We start from the raw sequence: 13,644 nt of genomic DNA on the forward strand, positions 1-13,644 counted from the left end.
GAACAGTTTGATAAAGTTTGATGATGCATAAAGTTTTAAAACTACCATCACAATCGAGTTGCAGAACATCCCATTACGTTGAAGTGTTCCTTCATTTCCTTTGTGTCATTCTTCAACCAGCACAAGCAACAATTTTCGAGAAAGAATTTCATATAAATTTGATTATAGTGTGTGTAATATTGTGGCATTCTTATTTTTCCTAGTATAATAATTTACAGATTCATATTTTTTGTTCAACAGCGTATTCATTATGAGTACTAAAAAGTTTCCAATCATATGCATAAACCACTTTTTATTTACCATTCTTGAGTTGATCAACATTAGGCTTTCCAGTTTGGAGCTATTCTTTTCCTAGTATCTGTAAGGACATGTATTTATTTAATTGGGTGGATATATAGAAGTAAAATGTCAAGACTATATGGTAGGCTATGTTTAACCTTGTAAATATTTGACAAACTGTTTTCCACTGTGTCTCCAAAATTTTGCATTTATCCAGCAATGAATAATAGTGTTCAGTTGATTAAATCCTCACCAATCCTTTGAAATAGCAGTTCCATTTGAATTCTGATATATGTGTTTCAATGTATTATTGTGGATATACATAAATGCCATTTTCTATTGACCAGTAAGATCCAAATTTCAAGTACTTCTTTTCCTTTAGATATTCTCTTTAGTGAGGTTTTTGTTTAAATATTTTACTTGTTTGCAGTTTGTGCTCTCTATCATTTTATACTTTCAATAATAATAATATTCTCAGTATGATAGCTTACAAAAGGTCTTAAGAACAGTAATGTCCTCCAATTTGTTCTTCAACATTTTCTTGTGTATTCTTTTCTCCTTATATTTCCATACAAATGTTAAAAATAGCCTGTTTATAACAAAAAACGCTGAGATTTTATTGCAGTGCATTGAATCTATTATCTTTTAAGAAAAAATTAACTGCTGTATAATACTGAGTGTTTCATAACATAAGCATATCAATACTTCCATTTGTTTTATTCTATGTTGATTTAAATTAATAATGTATCTTTAGTTGTAAAATAAAGCACACCAAAATGTACTGTCTTAAAAATGCCACAATTTATTTAGCCTATGTGTCAGAGATGTGTAATCTTGACTGGATTTACTCAGGCATTTGGGGTCAGCTAGTAAAAGATTTATGGACCTGTTGGCCTAGAATGGCCTCACCCAGGATGTCATGTCTTTGATATACCTTTTCTTATATTCTAGCAGACTAACTCAAGCTTCTTCACATGGCATTTTCAGTCCAAGAGATACAGCAGATGTGTGCAAATTTATTGATCACTATCTTTAGAAGAAACACTGTCCCGGATGGTGCATTGAATTATCAAAATAAGGCCATTCCTGGTTGAAGAAGGAAGGAAGTAGATGCTACCTCTTGATGAAAGAAGATGTAAATTACATTGCAAAGGACATGGATTTAGAGAAGGAAATAGTTACGACTACTTTTCCAACGATATACTACACTTCATAATGTTAGAATTTTTAGCACTTTAAGTCCATCTTTCCTCTTTTCATCTTTCAGGTAATTGTCATCTATTTTATTTCTACATTTGCTTAACCCTAAAAGACTTTACAATAATTGTTTAGAATCATCAACATTCATGCAGTTCATAGAAGTTTTATTTTAGTTGCTCTGTATTTATTTCTATACTCTCTTTTGTTTTGTTTGCTTTCCATTATGTTTACAAATTTATTTTAGAATATTTTAGTGCAAATTTAAAATGAAAACCTCTCTCACTTACGTTAAGCCTAAAAAATATTTTATTTGTCTTCATTTTTAATGTTAGTTTAACAGGATAAAAGTTGCAATTATTTTCCCTTATAATTTAAAATTCTCAATATATTTTTAAAAATTAATTTACTTCTGTCAACAAGTCAAATGCAATTACTTTTTTAAAAAATAATTTTTAAATAAAAACACAGTAATGTGTTGCTTAACAATGGGGACTTGTACTGAGAAACGTGTCCTTCAGTGATTGTGTGTTGTGGGAACATCATAGAGTGCACTTACACAAACCTAGATGGTAGAGCCTACTATACATCTAGGTTACATGGGATAGCCTCTTGTTCCTTGGCTACAAATCTGTACTACATGTTACTGTACTCAATACTGTAGGCAAATGTAACACAGCAGTAAATACTTAAATATCTAAACATAGAAAAGGCACCGTAAACATACAGTATTCTCATCTTATGGGACCACAGTTGTATATGTTGTCTGTTGCTAACTGAACATCCAGTGGTTCATGACTGTATTAAAAATTTGGATTAAATGGGATGTGGATAATTACAGTATTAAGAAATCAATCATTTATAAAGTCACTTATTCTGAGTTACTGTCAACGGAGAAATTTGTGTATTGACTATTTAATAATAAAAAATTATAACTATAAAAAATTCAAGTCAATTTTATTGAGGTATAATTTACATATTAGGGTGCACCATTTTACATGTACATTTGAAAACTTTTGACTTATTTACATCTTTATGCAATAGAATTGTGAGATTATCAATATAGGGAATATTTACATCATTCTAAAATGTTTCCTGTGTCCTTACTCTGAATTAATTTTCCATTCATCCCTGGTCCTAGACATCCATTGATGTGCTTTCTGTCACAATATATTTGTCTTTTACATATTTTAATATAAATGAAGTAATATATTGTGTACTCTTTTATGTCTAGTTTATTTCACACAACATAAGAATGCTGAGATACATTTATGTGCTACCTGTTTCATAGGTTATTTACTATTGCTGAGTAGTATTCAATTTTATGGGTATACTACGATTTGTTTATTCATTCCCCTGCTAATGGTCATTTGAATTATTTTCAGATTTTGGTTAGTGTAAACAAAGCTACAGCACTAGGACCTTTTGCATACAAGTTTTTGTGTAGAAATATATTTTTATTTCTCTTACATAATATTTAAGAGGGGCAGTGACGAGTCTTGCAGTACAGGTGTGTTTAACTTTATAAGACATTTGTGTTAAGTTGTGTCTTGTGTCAAATTATTTGTTTGCCTTTATGGAGAAAAACCATATGGGTTCTCTTCATAAGTCTGTTAATATAGTGAAATACAATAATTGAATATCAAATGATAAATATTCAACCACTTGGCCCATGGATGTATTGTCCTTTTAATACATTGCTGGGAAGGAGAGAAACTCTCTCCAATTGGTTAGAGGGTGGGGCAAAGAGGGAAATAAGTGTGAGTTTTTCCTGGGAACACAGGGAATTCTCCCTGATCACCCCTCAAGTACATCAGGTCTGAGTATCTAAGAGTATTCAAAAGGGTCAGAGCATAATTGGACGTTAGGTGCCCTTAAGTGCTAAACTGGCTGTAATGATCACAGACAGGGAATGCAACAGTCAATTCCCTTTGAATTTTTTAAAAGCCCTTTGAAAAGGCTGGGTACAAACAAAGAGAGGCTGTGAAGATCAGAAAAAATAACTAATTCTTTATTTAGCATACTTGTCAACAAACATCCATAATCATCAAGAACATTCAGGAAAATATGACCTCACCAAATAAGGACTAAATAAGGCACTAGTGAGTGACACTGGAGTGATGTAGATGTGTGACCTTTCCAGAAATCGAAAAAAAGAAATCTTGAAGGTAAAACATATAATTTATGAACTGAAAAATGCATCAGAGTGTCTCAACTGTGTAATCAATCAAGAGAAAGAAAGAGTCAGTGAGCTTTAAGACAGGTTATTTTAAAATACACACTCAGAGGTGAGGGAAAAAAAAGAAAAGAATAGAAAATGAACAATGTTTGGGAGATTTAGAAAATAGAAGCAGATGGGCAAATATAAGTCATTGTTCTTAAAATGGGGGCAGAGAGATAGGAATAGAAAGTTTATTCAAAGAAACAATAACACTGACCTTTTTAATCCTAGAGAAATCATTAATATCCAGGTACAGATAGTTCAAAAATCACCAAGCAAATTCAACTCAAATAAGACTACTCAAAGGCATATAATATATTAAACTTGCAAAGGCCGATGACAAAAAGAGTATTCTAAAAGCAGCATAGAAAAGAAGAAAAGAACATTTAAAGGTGCTCTGATACATCTGACAACAGACTTTGCAGCAGAAACTTTACAGGCCAGAAGGGAATGGGATAACACATGCAAACTGCTGATGAAAAAAAAAAAAAAAAAGAACAAGAAAAATAAAAACTTCCAAAAGCTCTACTGGATCAAGAAAAGCTATCTTTCAACATAAATAAAGACTTTCCCAAACAAACAAAAGCTGAGCAAATTTATCACCACCAGACTTCTCTTATAAGAAATGCTAAAGGGAGTTCTTCAGTCTGAAAAGATAAAAGATTCTTACATAAAGCAAGATATCATCATCATCATCATCTGTAAAACTCACTGGTAAGAGTAAGTACGCAAATTTAGAACACTCTGATACCGTAATGATAAAGTACCATTACTTCAGTATGGTACTTTAGTATCTTTAGTATGAAGACTAAACGACAACACTATAAAAATTATAACTATAGCAATTTCTTAAGAGATAGATATAAAAAGATATAAATTGATACACAAAAATTCAAAATACAAAGGAGATGGAATTAAAGTATAAAGTTTTATATTTTAATTCGTTCTTTCTTTGTTTCTCTTATTTTTGATCAAAATTAACTTGTCAGCAGTTTCCAATAACTTGTTATAACTACAAGATTTTAAACCTGATGGTAACCACAAAGCAAAAACTTAGACAACTCTTCTAATAAAATAATGAAAAGTATGTGATGTCAGCAGGGTGGCTGACTAAAGGGGTCTAGCACTTATCCCCCTCTTAAAAAGACCAAGGCAATGAGCAAACAACTAAAATTCAACTGAAATATGTGAGGCACAGCACTAGAGTGAAGCAGCAAAGTGACAAGTTTCTTGCAGAGCATGAAGACCCAGGATAACAATATAGAAATGAGAGCTAGGCATCCAGTCTCTGCTGCCTTGTCTCTCCCAATCAAATTATCTCAGAACCAAGATAATCTTCCTATTATAGGTAGAATATAAGCAGAAGACCCCATCAGTCACCGCTGCAAATGCAGACATCTACAGTCCTTACTACAGGAAAGTACCACAGTATTCACAAAGTCCTGGCCTAGTTTAGGAAACTGTCCGGACTTCATGTGGCTGCATTGCCACATGATTAGGAGCAAAAGTTGTGCACTATCCACCCCCTTCATGATCCAAGATGCTGAAACATGATACCATCTTAAAACCAGAGCCACTGCTGGAATGTGCTCTGCTCTGGGGAAAAGTGGCAACTTTGCATCTTACCTTTGGGGCTCTTTCATTATTCCACTAAGCCAACACAAAGCCCTGCTGCTCAAAGCCTCAGCCCTGGGTCCTGGGTTATAACTTCAGCCTCATACATCAGGGAAGCAAATTATGGGCCAGCTAAACCAATGTGTACTCCTGACAAGAGAAGCCCTGAGCAAACCTGCCCTTGAGCCAGGCAAGCAGCTGCATACTACCGCCACTGGTGAGAAACAACCCAGCACACCAGCCTCTGGTGGTCATTTCTTAGGGCCAGTCAAGCAGCTGTACTCCTGTGCCCCCACCAACACAGTCTGATGGATTTGCTCTGAAGAAAAATGCCTGTGATCCAGCCAAGCAGCAGAGGGTCCATATCTGGCCTGAGAATCAGCTCAGTGAATCTGCCTTCAGTAAACACCCCCAGAGATGTCTCAAGCAGCTGCTAGCCCAGCTTCCAGTCCGAGAAACAACCCAGCAGACACAGGAAACAAGAAAAAGAAAGGAAACATGATACCTCCAAAGGAACACAGTAATTATCTGATAACAGGCCACCGAAAAAGAAAATATACAAAATGGCAGAAAATAAGTTTAGAATGATTTAGGAAAATACAGACAGGCAAATCAACTAAATCAGTAAAACAATTCATTATCTGAATGACAAATTTAACAAAGAGATAGATATCCAAAAAAGAACCACATAGAAATCTTGGAGTTTAATAATTTAATGAATGAAGTTAAAAAAATATCATCAAGAGTTTCAGCAACTACCTAGAGAAAGCAGAATAAATAATTTTTGAATTTGAAGACAGGTCTTTTGAAATAGTGCAGTCAGATAAAAAAAGCAAAACCAAAACAAAACAAAAGAATAAAAAAGAATGAAGAAAGACTACAGAACTATGGAACACCACTAAGTAAAAAATGTTTGTATTTTGAGAGTTTCAGAAGGAAAACAGAACAAAACAAAAGAGTCAAATCACATGTGAGGCAATCCTTATTAGACTGATAGCAGATTTCTCAGCAGAAACCTTACAATTCAGGAGAGAATGGGACAATATATTCTAGTACTGAAAATAGAAAAACAAAAAAGACAAACGAAAAAAAAATTCTGCCCACTAAGAAGAGTATGCACAGAAAAGCTATTCAGAAATAAATGAATAAAACAAATTATTTCCCAAAAAAACAAAGACTAAAATAATTCACCAGTAGATGGGTCTTAGAAGAAATGCCTAAGGGAGTCATACATCTGGAAGCAATAGATGATAACCACCACCATGAAAATATGAAAAATTATAAAAATTCACTGGCAGAGCAGTTAGAAAGAGAAAGGAATCAAACTTTATCACTACAGAAAACCACAAAACAGCTAGAAGAAACAGTAAGAGAGGAAGAAAAGAACGAAGGATGTAGAAAGCAGCCAAAAAGCAACTAATACAATGACAGGAGTAAGTCCTTACCTATCAATATAACTTTGAATATAAATAAGTAAAATTCCCCAGTTAAAAGATATAGATCCACCAAATTGATAAAAATGCAGGACCCAACTTTATTTTGTCAATGAGAAACTCACTTCACATAGAAAGGCACACATAAACTGAAAGTGAAGGGATGAAAATAAATATTCCATGCAAATGGAAACAAAAATGAGCAGGAATAACTATACTTACGTCAGATAAAACAAACTATATGATCATCTCAATATGTTCAGAAACAACACTTGACAAAATTCAACATCACTTCACGATAAACAGTTTCAACAGATTAGGTATAGCAGAAACACACCACAACACAATAATGGCCATATTTTACAAACCCACAGTTAACATCATACTGAACAGGAAAAAAATAGAAAGTTTTACTATATGAACTGAAACAGGATAATAATACTCAGTTTCACCACTCCTACTCAGCATAGTACTTGGAGTTCTAGCTAGAACAATTAGACAAGAGGAAGAAAAGAGCATTCAAGTAGAAACTAAGGAGGTCTATTTGTCTCTATTTGCAGACAACATGGTCGGATATGTAGAAAAACCTAAAGACGTCAGCAAAAAAACACTTAGAACTGATTAACAAATTCAATGAAGTTGCAGAATACAAAATAAAGATTTAAAAAATCGGTAGCATTTTTATACATTTACAATGAACTAGCTAAAACTGCTTCTAAAGATTGAGCGGTATTGGTGGTAATATCAATTAATACAATCATTATGGAAAAAAGTATGAAATTTCCTCAAACAACTACAAAAAAATCCTACCATATGATCCAAAAATTCTGCTACTGGGCATAAAATCAAAAAACAAAATGAAAATGAGTACAGTGAAAAAACACCTGCACCGCCATGCTTAATGTAGCAATATTGAAAATAGCCAAGGTAAGGCTAAGTGTCCATCAACAGCTAAATGTATAAAGAAAATATGCCATATATAAAAACTGGAATAGTATTTATCCATAAAAGTGAATGAAATCCTGTTATTCATGGCAACATGGACAAGCCTAGAGGACATTATGTTAAGCAAAATAAGTCAGAAACAAGACAAATAAATACCATATATTCTCACTAATATGGAAGCTGAAAACGTTGATCTCATAGAAGTAGAGAGTAAAATAGTCATTACTAGAGGTTTGGAAGGGTAGTAATAAGCAGGGTTAGGGAGAAGTTGGTTAAAGAATACAATATTACAGGAGGAATCAATAATAGGAGGAATCACTTTTGGTGTTCTACAGTAATACAGGATGACTATAGTTAACAATAATTTATTATATATTTTTAAATAGAACAGAAGATTGTAAATGTCCCCAAGACAAAGAAATAATAAATGCTTGAGGTGATAAACATGTTAATTACTTAAATTTGACTACTTCACATTATGTGTATAGAAATATTACTATGTACCTCACAAATATTTATAATTTTTCTATGCCAGTTAAAATAATAATAATATTTTCTAAAAGATCTGCAAGACGATATAAGTCCTCGAGAAAAGGATAGAAACTGAGAAGGGGGCCAAGTACAATGTCTTGGTAGTTGAATGAAGAAAGTATTTCAAGAAGGAGGAAAATATCAACTGATCAAATATTACTGAAAGTTTAAATAGAGAAAAAGTTGACCATGGGATTTGGCAAAATAAAGACTGAGAGCAACCTCAAAGAAAAAGGAAAAATGAGAAATAGAAACACCTTTAACCAGCTACATTATTAAAATCTATTAAAATTGGCCATGGATTATGTACTTGTTTTAATTCACATATGATGCCTATGTTTAAAATTAGTTTTTCATATTGAAGTTTAATATACTCCTAATGATAAAAATAAATTTAATTAAACATAAGCCATAAGTAATTTGAAGGGCATAAGCTTTTCATACTTAAAACTAATCTGGAGTGGGTAATTAAATGTATCTGATAAAATGTTCGATTTGATTAAATCACCCATTCTCAATTTTACACATTTCTTTATAAAAGTTGATAGTTATTAGTGACTCTTGACATGCTGAGAAGATGTAGACTTTATTACAGTGGCAATCTTTCTAAATTTCATGATCAAAGACTTTCTCCATTTTTTCTTTACTTTTTAAGAAGATAGACATAATTTTTCGTTCAAGTTGAAGTAATATGAATAAATCTTAAGATGCCATGTGGAACATTGTCTTAATCAAAGCAATAAAATGTTGCAAGTTATATTTATTTAAAATGCTTCCAATCTCTCAAAGACTAAAAAAATATATATACAAATCAACTGGAATGTATCAAGTGTTTAAATACTCTTTCCTCTACTAATTTCTCAAAACTAATGTTTTGTACACATTCTCATTTCTTAACGTCTTCCCTTTTAAAGGACCATCCTTCAATTTTCTTGGAGAACTCATCCAAATTAAGAGTTTACATTTTCCCTTTCCATATATCAAAACATACGGCTTTTTGCTTCCCCTGGAGAAATTCTTCCTATCTGTAACCCAAAATTGGGAAAAAGTGAATGTATTTTGCAAGTGGGGTTGAAATAAATCTTGGAAGCCCAAGGAAGGAATGTGGTAGACAGAAGAATGCATTGTTAAAATGTTTATATCCTAGTCCTTGGAACCTGTGAAAATGTTAACTTACATAGCAAAGGAGATTTTGCATATGTGATCAAGTTAAACGTCATGAAATATAAAATTTTTATGGATTATTTGGATGATACAATGTAATCATATGGGTCCTTATAAGAGGGAGCCTGGAGAATCAGAATCAAAAAAGGAGATATGGTGACAGAAGCAGAGATCAGACAGAAACTGAAATATGAAGATGTTATGTGCTGGTTTCGAAAATGTAAGAGGCCATAAGCCATGGAATACAGATTGCCTTTAGAAACTGAAAAAGGCAAAGAAATGGATTCTCTCTGCAACCTATTATCTTCAATTATCTCCAGAAGGACTGTAACCCTGACAAAAAATTGACTTCAGGATTTGACCTCCAGAACTATAATATAATAATACTTTTGTATTGTCATAGCCATTAAGTTTGTGGTAATTTGTTATAGCAACATTATGAGACTATTACAGTGATATAAAATATGTAAGTTTATCATCATGTAATTATAAATTTCTTATTAAATAATTTAGTAAACCACTATTTAATTTGCTACTGCAACATATGCACATACTAACATCTTCCAAAAGCAAGTTAACTCTTTATCCATTAATTTATATAGTCATATATTAGTAAAAATTATTTAACAACAGACAATTTGCTTCAGTCTAATACACAATGGGAGATTAACTTTTAACTGAACGTTGACTCTAGTAAAGCAGAAAAATCTTGCGTTACACACGTGAGAACTTCCTTGGTTCACATGTAAACAAAAACACATTTTAGGAATCACTTGATGATAATTATATTTTTGTGCATTTAAAATTCTGTAGCACATATTGGTGAAATTTAATTTATTTTTATTAGGATATAAAGGTTATACCACAAATGTGACATTTTAATTGCATATTTTTAAATAGCAGCTTTAGTATAAAACAAAAATTATATTTTAAATAAAGCAATGTAAACATTTAGAAACAAAACCAAAGGTCAAGATGTATTCAAAAATTTTTTATTAACTTTTAAAATAAAATACCAACATTCACATCAGTTGACAAATTGACTAGAGTGTTTTAATAGCAATATCTAAAGTTGAAAATGTTTGAGGAACATAGTTTCATTCCTTTACTCATATTTCTGTTTAAAATAGTTGATAAAGATTTTCTAGAAAGCAATTTAAATATATTTTTAAGGACCTCTTAGTTTTTATTTTCAGTTTTAGTAAGTTATCTTAGCTGAATTATTTAAAATATCCAAAAATATTGACGTAAAACATGCTAATTATAATTTTATTAAAACAGAAATTGGAAGATAGTCAAAATAGCATTAGTTAAACTGGACGTGAAATATTCATAATGAGATATTTTTTACTTTTAAAAACTAAGTTCTTGAAAAATAAGTAATGATAGGGAAATAATATGTCATATAAATTTATAAAGTTTAAAATATGACTAATATGAAATATACTTTGAACTATTTAACATTTAATATCAATTAACATTCAACTAATATTAATAGCCAACTTTTATTTTAATATTAAATTAACATTAATTATAGCTCACATTTAATATGAGGGGATTTCAAAAAGTCCATGGAAAATAAAATTAAAAGATAAAAATAAAAAATATAACCTTTATTTCTCAACATATGCTCCATCAAGTTTAACACACTTTCATACCATAATGGTAGCAGCCATTTAGTCTATCCCTAAATAATTGAGGTCTCAGGAATTTAAATATGTCAATGCAATATTTTTTTACCTTATTAATTAAAGAAAAAGTGTTGCCTTTTACTGATATTTTTAAGATTATGAAAAAAAGAAGTTAGGAGGAGTCAAATTAGGACTGTAAGGTGTATGCATAATTGTCTCTCACCAAAACTCTCACAAAATTGCTCTCATTTGAAGAGAGGGATAAGCAGATGCACAGCTGTGGTGGAAAAGAACTCTCTAGTGAAGCTTTCCTGGGCAATTTTCTGTTAAAGCTTAGACTAACGCCTCAAAACACTCTCATAATAAGTAGCTGTTATTGTTATTTGGCCCTACAGAAAGTCAGCACGCAAAGAGCCTTAAACAATTCAAAAAACTGTTGTCATGATCTTACCTATTGACTTGTCATCTTTTGCTTTGACCTGATCACATCCACCCTGTTGATAGCCATTGCTTTCATTGGGCTTTGCCTTCACAATCATATTGGCAAAGCTATGTTTCAACTCTTGTTAAAATTATTCAAATGAATACTTCTGGATCTTGACCACACTTGTTTAAAATTTCCATTGAAAGTTCTTTTATCTGTGGCTGATCTGAGAACAGTTTTGGTACCCTTCAGCTGGAAGGTTTGGTCAACTTTAATTCTTCAGTCAGAATTCCGTAAGCTGGACCAATTGAGATGTTTACAGTTTTTGGCTATTGTTTCTGCTATTTATTATCAGTCCTCTCAAATTAGGGCACAAATAAGATACATTTATTTCCTTGCAAATTGATGCAGATGGTCTGCCACTGTGGGCTTCATCTTCAGCATCATCTTGTCCCTTCTTAAAATGAGTTATCCATTTGTAAACTAATAATTTCTTTGGGAGATTTCACTAATAAACTTTTTATAAAACATCAGTGGTTTTACTGTTGTTCTACCCAATCTTCGTATAAATTTAATATTTGTTCTTGCTTTAATTTTAGCGGAATTCATGTTGACCTGACAGGAGTTTTTTTTCAAGCTGCTGTCTTGTCATTCTTAGTGCTTCAATCTGGATTCAGTTCAGACATGTTTTAATAAATTAGTATGAGTTTGTTACAAGAAAATTTTGAAATCCATCGACAGATTTTTTTTCATAATAAGCATCTTACATGCACTTTTTGAATTTTCTTTGTATTATAAATTATTATTTAATTTACATAGATAAAATTAATGTAATAATTATACTGAACTAGAGCTCTAGTCTTAGACCTTAGGCCAACCTAATAATCACTTTCTAATACTCGCCAAGGGACCTTCTTGGAAACTCTATTTTAGTTTATTTTCAGTCAATGTCAATATACTCTCTCTTTTTTCACACGAGTTTTAACAAGTTACCAAAAAGGAGCAACCTGTAGGACCATACAAGAAAGATGAACTCAAATGAGATTTATTATTCTTACTTATTTAAGTGTTTAATTGCCATAGATCAAGAATTTTTTTTTCCACAGGAAGTTATGATGTAGTTTGGATGTTTGTCCCTACCAAATCTCATGTTAAAATGTAATCCTCAATGTTGAAAGTGGTGCCTGGTGGAAGGTGATTAGTTCAGAGGGGCACATCCTTCAGTAATGGCTTAACACCATCCCCTTGGTGATAAGTGAGTTCTAACTCAATTAGTTCACAATAAATCTGATTGTTTAAATGAGTCTGAGACATCCCCTTTCTCTCTCTTGCTCTCTCACTCACCGTCTGAGGTACTTGTTCACGCTTCACCTTCTGTCATGAGTAAAATTTCCCTGAGGTCTCAGCAGAAGCTGAGCAGATGCTGGCACTATGCTTCCTATATAGTCTGCAGAACCATAAGCCAATTAAACCTCTTTTCTTATAAATTATCCAGCCACAGGTATTTCTTTATCGTAATGCAAAAATAGAGTAAGATATGCTTACTCTGTTGCCTTGCACTTTCTGATTGCATCACACAACGTATATGTGATCACTCAGGAAACCAGATACATTCCTTCTCCATGTGGCATTTTTATCTCTGTGAAAGTGTGCATCCATGACAAGGAAGGCATATCGAAGATTTCTGTTTCTCTCATATTATATATTTAGCAATGATATGTGTATACATGTTTGAATTTATTAGCATCTATCTGCCCTTAAAAAGACTTAAAGTTTCTCAATAGTTAGCATAACTCTTCTCACACAAGTCATTGAATACACAATTTAGACATTCTTCTGAGTTTTGGACAGGAATTTTAAATTTAATATTTTTAGTATTGAATCTTCTTACCCGCAGCCTTGATACTGATCTAGAATTGTTTTTCTATGTTGAAAGCTCCAGTCTCCCAATTGATACAGATTCAAAAACAGAAGTCATTGTAGTAGCCTTTTCTCTTACTTCTATATCCACCTACTCATCGAGTCTTATTGATTTAATATTGTATAATCCATCTCTTTACTCCTACTACCAATACATTAAAATTTCATAACATTATATAAACCCTACTGGAAGTCTTTTAATTGGTATCAATCTCCAGACTTGTCTCCCTCAGGCCAACCTCAATACTGCTAATGTGTATTATTTATAAAAATGTAAGCATTTAC

This window comes from Pan troglodytes, chromosome 3 (genome assembly GCF_028858775.2).
Source record: "Pan troglodytes isolate AG18354 chromosome 3, NHGRI_mPanTro3-v2.0_pri, whole genome shotgun sequence".
In the NCBI taxonomy this organism is placed as follows: domain Eukaryota; kingdom Metazoa; phylum Chordata; class Mammalia; order Primates; family Hominidae; genus Pan; species Pan troglodytes.